The following is a 12,176-nucleotide window of genomic DNA, read 5'->3' on the forward strand; positions in this document are numbered from 1 at the left end:
GGATTAGTAAAAAAAAACAATTTTATTCAATTGAGAAAGGGACCCATTAAAATTACGTAGTTTAGCATTATTGAAAATTTCAAAATTTTCACTTCCGTCCAATTAACCGGACAGACCTACAAAACCTTTTGGTTTACTGAGCAACTGAAAAAAACTTTCGATTTTTTGGACAATTTTTCGATTTCTCATTTATCCGATTTTTCAAATTGTCATTTTTTGATTTTTTTAATTTTTTATTTTTAGCCAGTACTAGTCCCTCTTTTTTTTAGAGGATATGTCATTTCCCAAAATCGGTCTTAAACTCAAACACAAAAAAAGAGAGGGCGGGTGGGTGGGTGGGGCTAGTATCTTTTAAGGAAAACTGATTTTGGCAAATGACATACCCTCTAAAAATGAAAAGGGTGGGTGGGTGGTGCTAGTACCTGATAATATATAACTGATTTTGGCAGATGCCACACCTTCGATGAAAACAGAGGATGGGGTTAGTACCTGCTACGATAAAACTGATTTTGGCAAATGACATATCCTCTAAGAAAAGCCGCCCTTTATTTTCTTAGAGGATATGTCAATTGCCAAAATCAGTCTTATCTTAGCAAATATTATCCCCGTCCACCCGCCCTGTATTTTCATAGAGGATATGTCATCTGCAAAAATCAGTCTTATCTTGACAAGTACTAGCCTCACCCACTCACCCTTTATTTTCTTAGATGATATGTTATTTGCAAAAATCAGTTTCATACTTGCCAAGATAACATTGATTTTGGCAGATGATCTACTCTTCTAAGAAAATAAGGGTGGGTGGGCGGGGCTAGTATCTTTTCTTAGAAGAGTAGGTCATTTGTCAAGTGCTAGCCACCCCATCCCCCCTTTGTTTTCTTAGAGAGTAGATCATTAGCCAAAATCAGTCTGATCGTAAGGAGTACTGCTAGATTTTTCAGTTTTTCATTTTTCCAACTTTTGAATTTTTCAATTTCTTGTCTTTCGAATTTTTTATTTTACAATTTTGGCAGTTTTCCAATTTCCCATTTATTTGATTTTTAAAAATATCGAGAAAATAGATGTTAATTTTTTTTAATTTTCGTTTTTTGATTTTTTGTCACCGGGTTTTTGGAAAGAAGTAAAAAGTGATTTTGATCAGCGATTTGCCATGTTTACCGTTTCTTTAAAACATCTGAAAATTTTGTTTCTAATTTTCAATTTTTGGATTTTTTGGTTTTTCAAAATTTCGGTTCGAATAAATTTGTGCTTTTAATTAAAAAATGGAAAAATACAAATCGTGGAAAGGAAAAATTTTAACTTGAGAACTTAAATAAATTCCAAAATTATAAAGTTAAAACTTGAAAAATCAAAAGATTGGAACTAAAAACTGCAAAATTGTCAAACAAATTATTTTATCAAATGAAATATTCAAAAGTTGAAAAATCTAAAAACAAAAAAAAAAAAAATGAAAACTGGAATTTCGAATTCGATTTTAAGATTTGTTTTTTTTCAATTTTTCGATATTTCAGTTTTTGATTTTCCGATTAAACAGTTGTACAATTTTCCGATTTCTCATTTATCCGATTTTTCAATTTCTCATTTTTTGATTTTTAAATTTTTAATTTTTAGCAAGTACTAGCCCCACACACCCAGCCTTTATTTTTTTAGAAGAATAAGTCATCTTCCAAAATCAGTCTTGCCTTGACAAGTACTATTCCCGCCCACCCACCCTTTATTTTCTTAGAAGAGTGGGTCATCTGCCAAAATCAGTCTTATCTTGACAAGTACTAGTTCGAATTAGTGAAGAAACTAGTTTCATTGAGTACACAGAGGTAGTTTGACATGTTTGAAAAGCTCAAATTTTCCGTTTCTGTCTGCTTAATCGAACGTAACTCCAAAGCGGCGATGAACACCGGCTTAGGGTTTACACCATTGGATTCCTTGCCTATTGTTTGTCCATTTGGGTAATTTTCAGGCTGATTATTCGATTCGTTTAATATTCAGAGACCGATATATCAGCTGACGTCATTTTTCGAGAGTATCGACAACTCAAAAATTAAAGAAAAAAACCAAGAGTCAGCGGAGGTATTGTTTAGGCCCGGATTCTTCTTACAGAGGTTTGAATTAGTAAAGAGGTCATTTCACTGGAGTTGAGAAAGGACTCATTAAACTGAAGTAGTTTAATATGTTGAAAAGTTCAAATTTTCCGTTTCTGTCCCGTTAACCAGATATAACTCCGAAGCAGCTATAGCTACGGCCTTAGGGTTTACACTATTGGATTCCTTGAAGTTTTCTTGTCCCCTTGTTTAATTTTCAGGCTGGTCACTCAATTCGTTTAATATTTAGAGACTGATATAGAAGCTGATGTAATTTTTCGAAAGGATGGACAACTTGAAAATTGAGAAAAAGTTCAAGAGTCAACGGAGGCATTGTTTGTACCTGAATCCTTCTTAAGGAGGTTCTAATTAGTAATGAGATAAATTTCAACTAGTTGAGAAAGGACCTGTTAAAGGGAGGTAGTTTAATATGTTTGGAAAGTTCAAAAGTTTCATTTCTGCTCCATTAACATGACATAACTTGAAAAAGTTTGTAGGCATCACCTTCCGGCTTGCACCGTTAGATTCCTTGCGGCTTTTTTGTCTCTTGGAGTAATTTTCATGATGAGTACTCAATTCGTTTAATATCTGGAGACCGATATATCAGCTGATGGAATTTTTTGAAAGTATCGACAACTCAAAAATTAAAAAAAAATTCAAGAGTCACCGGACGTATACTTTGGGCCCGGATTCTTCTTACCGGAGTTCGAATTAGTAAAGAGACCAATTTCAGTGAGTTAAGAAAGGACTCATTAAAGTGAAGTGGTTTGACATGGTTGAAAAGCTCAAATTTTCCGTTTCTGTCTCATTAACCGGTCATAATTCCAAAGCGACTACAAATACCGGCTTCGGGTTTTCACCATCGGATTCCTTGAAGACTTTTTGTCCCCTTCGGCAATTTTCAGGTTGGTTACTCAATTCGTTTAATATCTAGAAACTGATATATAAGCTGATGTCATTTTTCGAAAGTATCGACAACTCAAAAATTAAGGGACAGCGGTGATACTTTCAGGGGCCGCATTTTTCTTACAAAAGTTCGGATTAGTAAAAAAACAATTTCATTCAGTTGAGAAAGGGCCCATTAAAATGACGTAGTTTAGCATAATTGAAAAGTTCAAAATTTTTATTTCCGTCCAATTAACCAGGCAGAACTCCAAAACCATTGCAGACGCCGCCTTTTGATTTACACCATTGAATTCCTTGAAGTATTTTTGTTCCGGTGGCACATCTTAAGGCTGAATACTCGATTCGTTTAATGTCTAGAGACCGATATATCAGCGGATGTCATTTTTCGAAAGTATCGACAACTCAAAAATTAACAAAAAATACAAGAGTCGACGGAGGTATTATTGGGGCCCGGATTATCCTTACAGAGGTTCGAATTAGTAAAGAAACTAATTTCAATGAGTTGAGAGAGGACTCGTTAAAGTGAGGTAGTTTGACATGGTTGAAAATTTCAAATTTTCCGTTTCTGCACCATCAACCACACATAACAAAGAGGCTATAGACACCGGCTTAAGGTTCACACCATCGGATTTCTTGAATGTCCTTTGTTACCTTGGGTAATTTTCATGCTAACTTGATTCGTTTAATATCTAGACATCCACATACCTATAAGCTGACACAATTTTCCAAAGTATCGATAACTCAAAAATTAAGGAAAAAAATTCAAAAGACAAAGGGGACATCATTTGGGCCCAGATTCTTGTTATCGACGTTTGGATTAGTAAAGAACACAATTTCATTCAGTTGAGAAAGGATCCATTAAAGTGACATGGTTTGGCATATTTAAAAAATTCAAAATTTTTATTTCTGTCCAATTAATTGGAAATAACTCCGAAACTATGATAGACACCGTCTTACGGTTTAGCCACTGAATTCCTTGAAGTATTTTTGCCTAATTGGGTAATTTTCACGTAAATTATTCGATTCTTTGAATATCTAAAAACCGATATATAAGCTGATGTCATTTTTCGAAAGTATCGACAACTCAAAAGTTAAGAAAAAATTCAAGATTAAACGGAGGTATTATTTGGGACCGATTTTCTTCTTAAGCAGATTCGAAGTAGTAAAGAGACAAACTTTACTGAGTTGAAAGCGAACCTATTAAAGTGAAGTAGTTTAACATGGTTGGAAGGCTCAAATTTTTCATTTCTGCCCCATGAACCTGATATAACTTCCATTAAGATTCCTTGAGGTTTTTTTGTCGCACTGGGTAATTTCCAGGCTGGATACTCGATTCGTCTAATATCTGAAGATCGATAATAGCTGATATCATTTTTCGAAAGTATCGACAACTCAAAAAAGAAGAAAAAATTCAAGAGTCAGCTAAGGAATTGTTTGGGCCCGAATTCATCTTACGGAGGTTCGATTTAGTGAAGCGACCAATTTCATTGAGTTAAGAAAGGATCCCTAGATGTAAAGTAGTTTAACATGGTTGAAAAGCGCAAAATTTCCACATCTGCCCCATTAATCGGACATAACTCCGAAATGGTAATAGACGCTGCGTTTTCGTTTAAACCATTGACTTCCTTGGGGTTTATTTGTTCCGTCGAGTAATTTTCAGGTTAGTTACTTGATTCGTTTAGTACCTAGAGACCGATACATCAACTGATGTCATTTTTCGAAAGTATCGACAAATGAAAAATTAAGAAAAAAATTCAGGAATCAGCGGATGCATTGTTTGGGCCAGGATTCGTCTTGAGATAGTTTCAATTAGTGAAAGAACAAATTTCATTGAGTTGAGAAAGAACCCATTAAAGTGAGGTAATTTGATATGTTCGACAAACTGAAAATTTCCATTTCTGTCCCATTAATCAGTCATAATTTCAAAAACGGTTGTAGATATCAACGTACGGATTGCACCCTTAGATTCCTTGAGGTTTTATTGTCCCATTGGGCAATTTTTAGTCTGGATACTCGATTCGTTTAAAATCTGGAGACCGATATATCAGCTGATGGAATTTTTTGAAAGTATCGACAACTCAAAAATTAAGAAAATATTCAAGAGTCAACGGAGGCATTATTTGGGCCCCTATTCTTCTTAAGGAGATTCTAATTAGTAAAGAGACAAATTTCAAGGAGTTGAGAAAGGATCTATTAAAGGGGGGTAGTTTAATATATTTAAAAAATTCAAAAGTTTCATTTCTGCCCCATTAACATGACATAACTTCAAAAAATTTGTAGACACCGCCTTACGGTTTGCACCATTAGATTCCTTGAGGTTTTTTGTCCGTTCGGGTAATTTTGGAACTGGGTACTCAATTCGTTTAATATCTGGAGACCGATATATCCGCCCATGTCATTTTTCGAAATTAGCGACAACTCAAAAATTAAGAAAAACTTCAAAGGCCAGCGGAGGCAATATTTGGGCCAGGATTCTTCTTAAGGAGGTTTGTATTAGTGAAACGACAAATTTCATTGAGTTGAAAAAGGACCTATTAAAGTGAGATATGTAGTTTAACAAGTTCGTAAAATTTTTCATTTCTGCCAACTTAACCCGATATAACTCCAAAACGGTTGCAGACACCACCTTACGGTTTGCACCATTAGATTCCCAGAGGTTTTCTTGTCCCTTCAGGTAATTTTCGGACTGATTAGTCCATTCGTTTGGTAGCTAGAGACCGATATATGAGCTGATGTCATTTTTATTAAGTATCGACAAGTCAAAAATTAAGAAAACAATTCAAGAGGCATTATTTGGGCCCGGATTCTTCTTTAAAGAGGTTCGAATTAGTAAAGAGACAAATTTCACTGAGTTGAGGAAGGGCCCATTAAAGTGAGGTAGTTTGATATGTTTGAAAAGCTCAAAATTTTCATTTCTGCGCCATTAATCCGACATGACTTTTAAACGGTTCTAGAGAGTACTTTATGGATTACACCATTAAATTCCTTGAGGTTTTTTGTCCCATCAGGTAAGTTTCAGGCTGGATACTTGATTCGCCTAATTTCTGAAGACCGATAAATCCGATGATGTCATTTTTTGAAAGTATCGACAACTCAAAAATAAAAAAAAAATCAAGAGTCACCAGAGGCCTTATTTGGATCCGGATTCTTCTTAAGGAGGTTCGAATTAATAAAGAGACTACTTTCATTAATTTGAGATCGACGACAGAGTGCAGAAGGCAGTCTCGGGAGTTAAAAATGCAGGGGGATTCATAAACCACAAGTACATGAGTACGTTTAACAAGTAAAAAGGAACGTTGTCAACAGTGTTCAAGCAGTTTTGTAAAAAAGTGGATACATTTAAAAATTCTCAACTCAAATTTGAAGATGGGGGTCCGAAATTTTTAACAACAGATATAATTTGTCGTATCTACGTTTTCCGTTTAATAAATTTCACATATTCGATTTCAAAAAGTAAATTAAAATAATTATCTATTTATTAACAAGCACTATTCAATATTTGTTTGATTTGTGCATATAGTTATTTTAAAACAGCGCCACTAAAAACTGCAGAATTTCATTTTTGAATGATTAAATATGTGTATATAAATACAAACATAATTTAATTTTACTTAACTACGGAAACATTTTAACGCTTTTATTGCTCACACAAAACAACTTTTAATTGAACACGGTTATTATTTTGTTTTCAAAATAAAGCGTATCTGCATAAATGATAGTAGTGCGTCGGAGAAAATAATTTTTCAGCAGGAAAAAAATTATATAACTCGAATTAGATTTTTCGACCCCACACACGTTTTGAGTAACCGCCGGCGCGAAAATCCTTCAGTGCATGTTTATTGCCCCTCGACTGTGGGAATTCATCATCGGCCCGCCCCCAATGAACTTAAAAGCGGACAATTTATCAATTATAAGTAATTACACGGTTCGATAGTTGTGAAAAGTACGCGTCCACGTCGAAACCGGATCAAACGTGGCCCGTACTGACGGAACAGAGAAAACCGCTGCGAGCGGCGCATACTGCGGCTGGTGATGCGGCTGTATAATAATAGGATCATAGCCGATTATAACTCCCATCAGAGGCTTAGAGCGCCAATAAATTCGGCTGTATGGAGGATTGGAGCGCTAATGCATGCACCAGGCCTCCGATATGATGGTCTGATGCAATTTTCCGAATAACGAATAAGTCCGGTGATACCGCCGCCGGCGGTGACCTCCAGAGGAAAGTCCGGGCAGCAAACCTGGAAATAAAAGCAAAAAGAGGACGCTGGACTGAAAAGGATTTGCGCTTTGTGGGTTAAAACAGGTTAAAATAGTGTAACGGTTATAATTTGCCGTTGCGCATCGAAAGATTGCTGTTGTAATAATTTTTAGGTATTCTATATAGTGGATGGTATTATAATCCGGTGTACGTTTATTTCTCGCCAACAAAAGCACTCAAGCCCCTCCGGCGACTATTCCTTGCTCCCGGATCGCAAAAAAGCCCGAAGCTGCAAAATAAAAGTACATAGTGTAATTACTATAGCGGTAAAGCTTTAATAAGATTAAAAGCGACAAAGTTATTGGAAATGGAATTACAAGTTAACGGTGTAAAGATAATAACATTATATTTCCATCACGTTGGCTGTTGAACGGCGGAGTTAACATTCCGGGGAGCTCCGGGTCAGAGTGCGCCATTTCGGTCAACGCTAGTTCCTAACAATAATAGTCGGATGCAACGGACGTGGAGCCGTTTTAACCTTTTTAACGACGTGGATGGAAGGACGCCATGTGCACTGTCGTTCGGATGCTCCGGGTGGCGGCACGAGATTCCGAGATCGATCCGGATAAGTAGCAAGTTTTAGGATACGAGTCCACAAGTCGAGATGATTGCGACGGAATTTTCGCAGCTTTCAGGATCTTACGTTCTAAATGAAAATTGTTTACGGTAGACTTTTTCTATTCTTCGACGGTGGAAGATATTTTTTAACGATGTGGAAGTAAAGCGACGGCCGGCTGGGAAATGCGGGACGTGTGAAATATGGGGCGAGGACGGGATTGCGAGAAAAGTGATTAAAAAGTTATTGGGTTTATTAAGGCGGCATTTGAGTTTGAAAAAAGTTTTCACTATGAGAATGTAGAGGAATGAAATTTGTAGTGGTAGGAATGGACTAGCATATTTATAGACTTTTTTGAAAATTTTGGAGGCGCCGGGGTACTCTAGTCCATCGGGCGACTTGGCACTTTCATGTTTTCTCGACGTTTCGAGGTCATTTCCAAAATTTGCAATAATATATTTTTTTAATTTTATAAAGTAAGATCCTTCTACACTTTTGGTGTATGAATCCGTGTTGAGTTTTCGCTCTAGACATCCAAATTTTAAAAAAAAAATTAAAAAGTGTAGCGTAATATTTTGCTATTTGACTTTGAAACGGTATCACCGATGCTCCGAAATCTTGCAAACGTTTTAAGGTTACCGTAATCGTGCTAATCCGTTAATCAAAATTTACTCGTTTATCCCCCCAAAAATTAATGATGTCATCTTAAAATTTTGCCTTATAAACCCTTCCTGAAATATCCAAAATATTTTGACTATATACCGGTGATTCAAAAAATTAATGAATGAGGCAGTTTATTGTATTGATTAGATCAAGAATAACTCAGTCCATTTTCCCGAAAATTTTTGGAAAAATCTGAATTTATTTCTCGTTTTTTCGTTTCCTTTATTTTTTCAATGATTGATTTTTCAATTTTGCAATTTTTGGATTTCCCAATTATCCGATTTCTTTAATTTTCAATATTTCGATTTTACAATACGTATTTCGTTTTTTCGATTGTCCACTTTTTCGATTTTTTTTCTCAATTGTTAATCAATCCTTCGATTTTTCAATTTTTTGTTTCATCATTTTTTCAAGTTTTTGACTTCCAAGTTTAAGATTTTTCAAAACTTGCATTTTATACTTTTCGTTTTTTTATTTTTGATTTTTCAATTTTACAATTTTGCAGTGTTTCCATCTTTTTGATTTGGAAAGTTGAAAAATCGGATCAAGGAAAAAGTTTTAATATCAATTATATATTTACAAATACAAATATTATTACATATTTGCAATGAAAATTAGAAAAATTGAGATACTATAAAATATAAAATTGAAAAACTAGAAATTAAAACATTTTACACTGAAAAAAAAGAAAAATTATCATATTAAGGACTTTGAAAAGCCGAAGAATTGAAAAATAATTAAGATAAAAATCGCAATGAAAGATTGTAAATCGAAAAATTCAAGAAATACAAAATTAAAAAATAAAAAAAATTAAAAGTCTCGTGAAATTGCAATTCGAAAAATTTCACAATCCAAAATTTGGAAAAAGGGCAAAAAATATAAACAAGCAAAAAATGAAAATTTGTCAAATTGTAGATCGAAAAATTGAAGAAACGAAAAACTGACACATCATGAAATTGAAAAATCTAAAATTGAAAAACATAAAAAAGTCTAAAATCTGAAAAATCGGGAAATTAAAAACCGAAAAATAAAAAAATCCAAAAATTGAAGTTTCGCAGTGAATAAAAGAAAATTTATAAAATCAGAACATTGTGAAACCGAAAAATTGAAAGAATAATGAAAATAAAAAACCCAAACGAAAAATGGCAAATCGGAAAAATTAAAGATACGAAAAATTGAAAGTTGGAAAATGGGAAAAAATTGAAAGTCAAAAATTTGAAGAAATAGAGAAATTAAAAAACCGAAACGTTGAAATTTTAAAAATCAAAAATTTCAGAAATTTTTAATCGAAAAGTTGCAAAATGTAAAAATAAAAGAACAAAAAAATTAAAAATTGGCAAATTATAATTTAAAAAATTGAAGAAATCCAAATTGAAAAACCTTCAAATTGACAAATCTACATTAAAAAAAAATTAAAAAAAGTGTAAGAGCCGAAAAAACGAAAAATTAAAAACAAAAAAATTATAACGAATATAAAAAACCCAAATGAAAAATGGCAAATCAAAAAATTGGACACATGATAAATTGAAAAATCGAAAAATTAAAAATTGAGAGCACGTGAGATTGCAAAATATAAAATTGAAACATCCAAAAGTTGGAAAATGAGAAAAAATTGAAAATGACAAATTTTAATAAATGAGAAATTAAAAAAACGAAAGGATAATGAAAATAAAAATCCGAAACGAAAAATGACAAATAGGAAAATTGAAGACATGAAAAATTGAAAAATCGATAATTAAAAATTGAAAACTCCTGAAATCGTAAATCGCAAAATTGCAAAATCTGAAAGTAAAACATCCAAATTTTGGAAAATGGAAAAATTGAAAATCAAAAATTTGAAGAAATGGTAAATTAAAAAATCGAAATATTGAAAATTTAAAAATTAAAAACTTGAGAAATAGATCGAAAAATTGCAAAATCTAAAAAATGAAAGAAAAAAAATTAAAAATTGACAAAATTGAAGAAACGAAAAATTGAAAAATTTGCTGTTAAAAAAAAATTAAAACTTCTAAAAGCTAAAAAATTGAAAAATTAAAAACCGAAAAATCTAAAATCTAAAAATGAAAAAGATTCGCAGTGATAAAAGAAAAATTATAAAATCAGAACATTGTGAAACCGAAAAATTGAAAAAATAGCATAATGAAAAACCCAAACGAAAAATAGCAAATCGAAAAATTGAAGACATGAAAAATTGTAAAATCAAAAAATTAAAAATTAAAACCTCGTGAAATCGCAAAATCTAAAATTGAAACATCCAAAAGTTGGAAAATGGAAAAAAATTGAAAATTGAAAATTTGAGAAATAAATCGCAAAAATTGTAAAATTCAAAAATGAAAGAAAGAAAAAAATGAAAAATTGACAAACTGTAAATCGAAAAATTGAAAAATCATGAAATTGAAAAATCTACAACTGAAAAAAAAATTGAAACGTCAAAAGCTGAAAGATCTAAAAATTAAAACTCGAAAGATTTAAAATCTAAAAACTAAAAAGTTTCGCAGTGTAAAAGAAAAATCATAAAATCAGAACATTATGACATCAAAAATACAAAAATGAAAAGTTGTGAAATGACAAAGCCAAAAATCGCTAAACCTAAAATTGAAACATCCAAAAGTTTGAAATTGGGAAAAAATTGAAAATCGAGAAGTTGAAAAAATGAGAAATTAAAAACGGAAATTTCGAAAATTTAAAAAATTGTAAACTTGCGAGAAGTTAAATCAAAAAGTTGCAAAATCTAAAAATGGAAGAAACAAACAGATGAAAAATTGACAAAATGTAAATCGAAAAATATAAGACACGAAAAGTTGAAAAATCATGAAATTGAAAAATCTATAACTGAAAAAATTTTAAAAGTCCAAAAGCTAAAAAATCGAAAAATTAAAAACCGGAAAATAAAGAAAATCCAAAAATTGAAAAGTTCCGCATTGTATAAAAGAAAAATTATAAAATCACAACATTGTGAAACCGAAAAATTTAAAGAATAATGAGAATAAAAATAAATAAAATAATAATATTTTAAAATGAAAATTACAAAAATTTAAAATGAAAAAGTGAAGCAACGAAAAATTGAAAAATTGAGATACTAAAAAATCTAAAAATGAGAAATCCACAATTGAAAAAAAAGAGGGTAAATCTTAAAAATTGAAAAATTAAAAATCGAAAAATTGAAGACATGAAAAATTGAAAATCAGAAAAATTAAAAGTTGAAAACTTCTGAAATTGCAAACTGAAAAATTGCAAAATCTAAAATTAAAATATCCAAAAGTTGGAAGATGGGGAAAAATTGAAAATCTAAAAATAGAAAAATTCAAAAATCATGAAATTGAAAAATCTACAATTGAAAAAAAAAGTCTAAGTGATGAAAAATCGAGAAATTAAGTGCCGCAAAATTAAAAAATCTAAAAATTGAAAAGTTTCGTATTGAATAAAAGAAAAATTATAAAATCGTAACATTATGAAACGAAAAATTAGAAGAATAATGAAAATAAAAAACCCAAACGAAAAATGGCAATCGAAAACTTGAATAAACGAAAAATTGAAAAATTGAAAATTCGTTAAATTGCAATTCAAAAAATTGCTCAATCCTTAATTTGAAGCATCCAAAAGTTGGAAAATCGAAAAAAATGTAAATAGAAAATTTGAAGAAATGAAAATTTAAAGAATCGAAAAACTGGAAAAATCCAAACTGAAGAAACAAAAAATTATAAATTCGAAACAC

This window comes from Zophobas morio, unplaced genomic scaffold, assembly GCF_036711695.1.
Source record: "Zophobas morio isolate AGI-343-1 ecotype UQ-CSIRO unplaced genomic scaffold, CSIRO_AGI_Zmor_V1 ptg000002l, whole genome shotgun sequence".
Classification (NCBI taxonomy): domain Eukaryota; kingdom Metazoa; phylum Arthropoda; class Insecta; order Coleoptera; family Tenebrionidae; genus Zophobas; species Zophobas morio.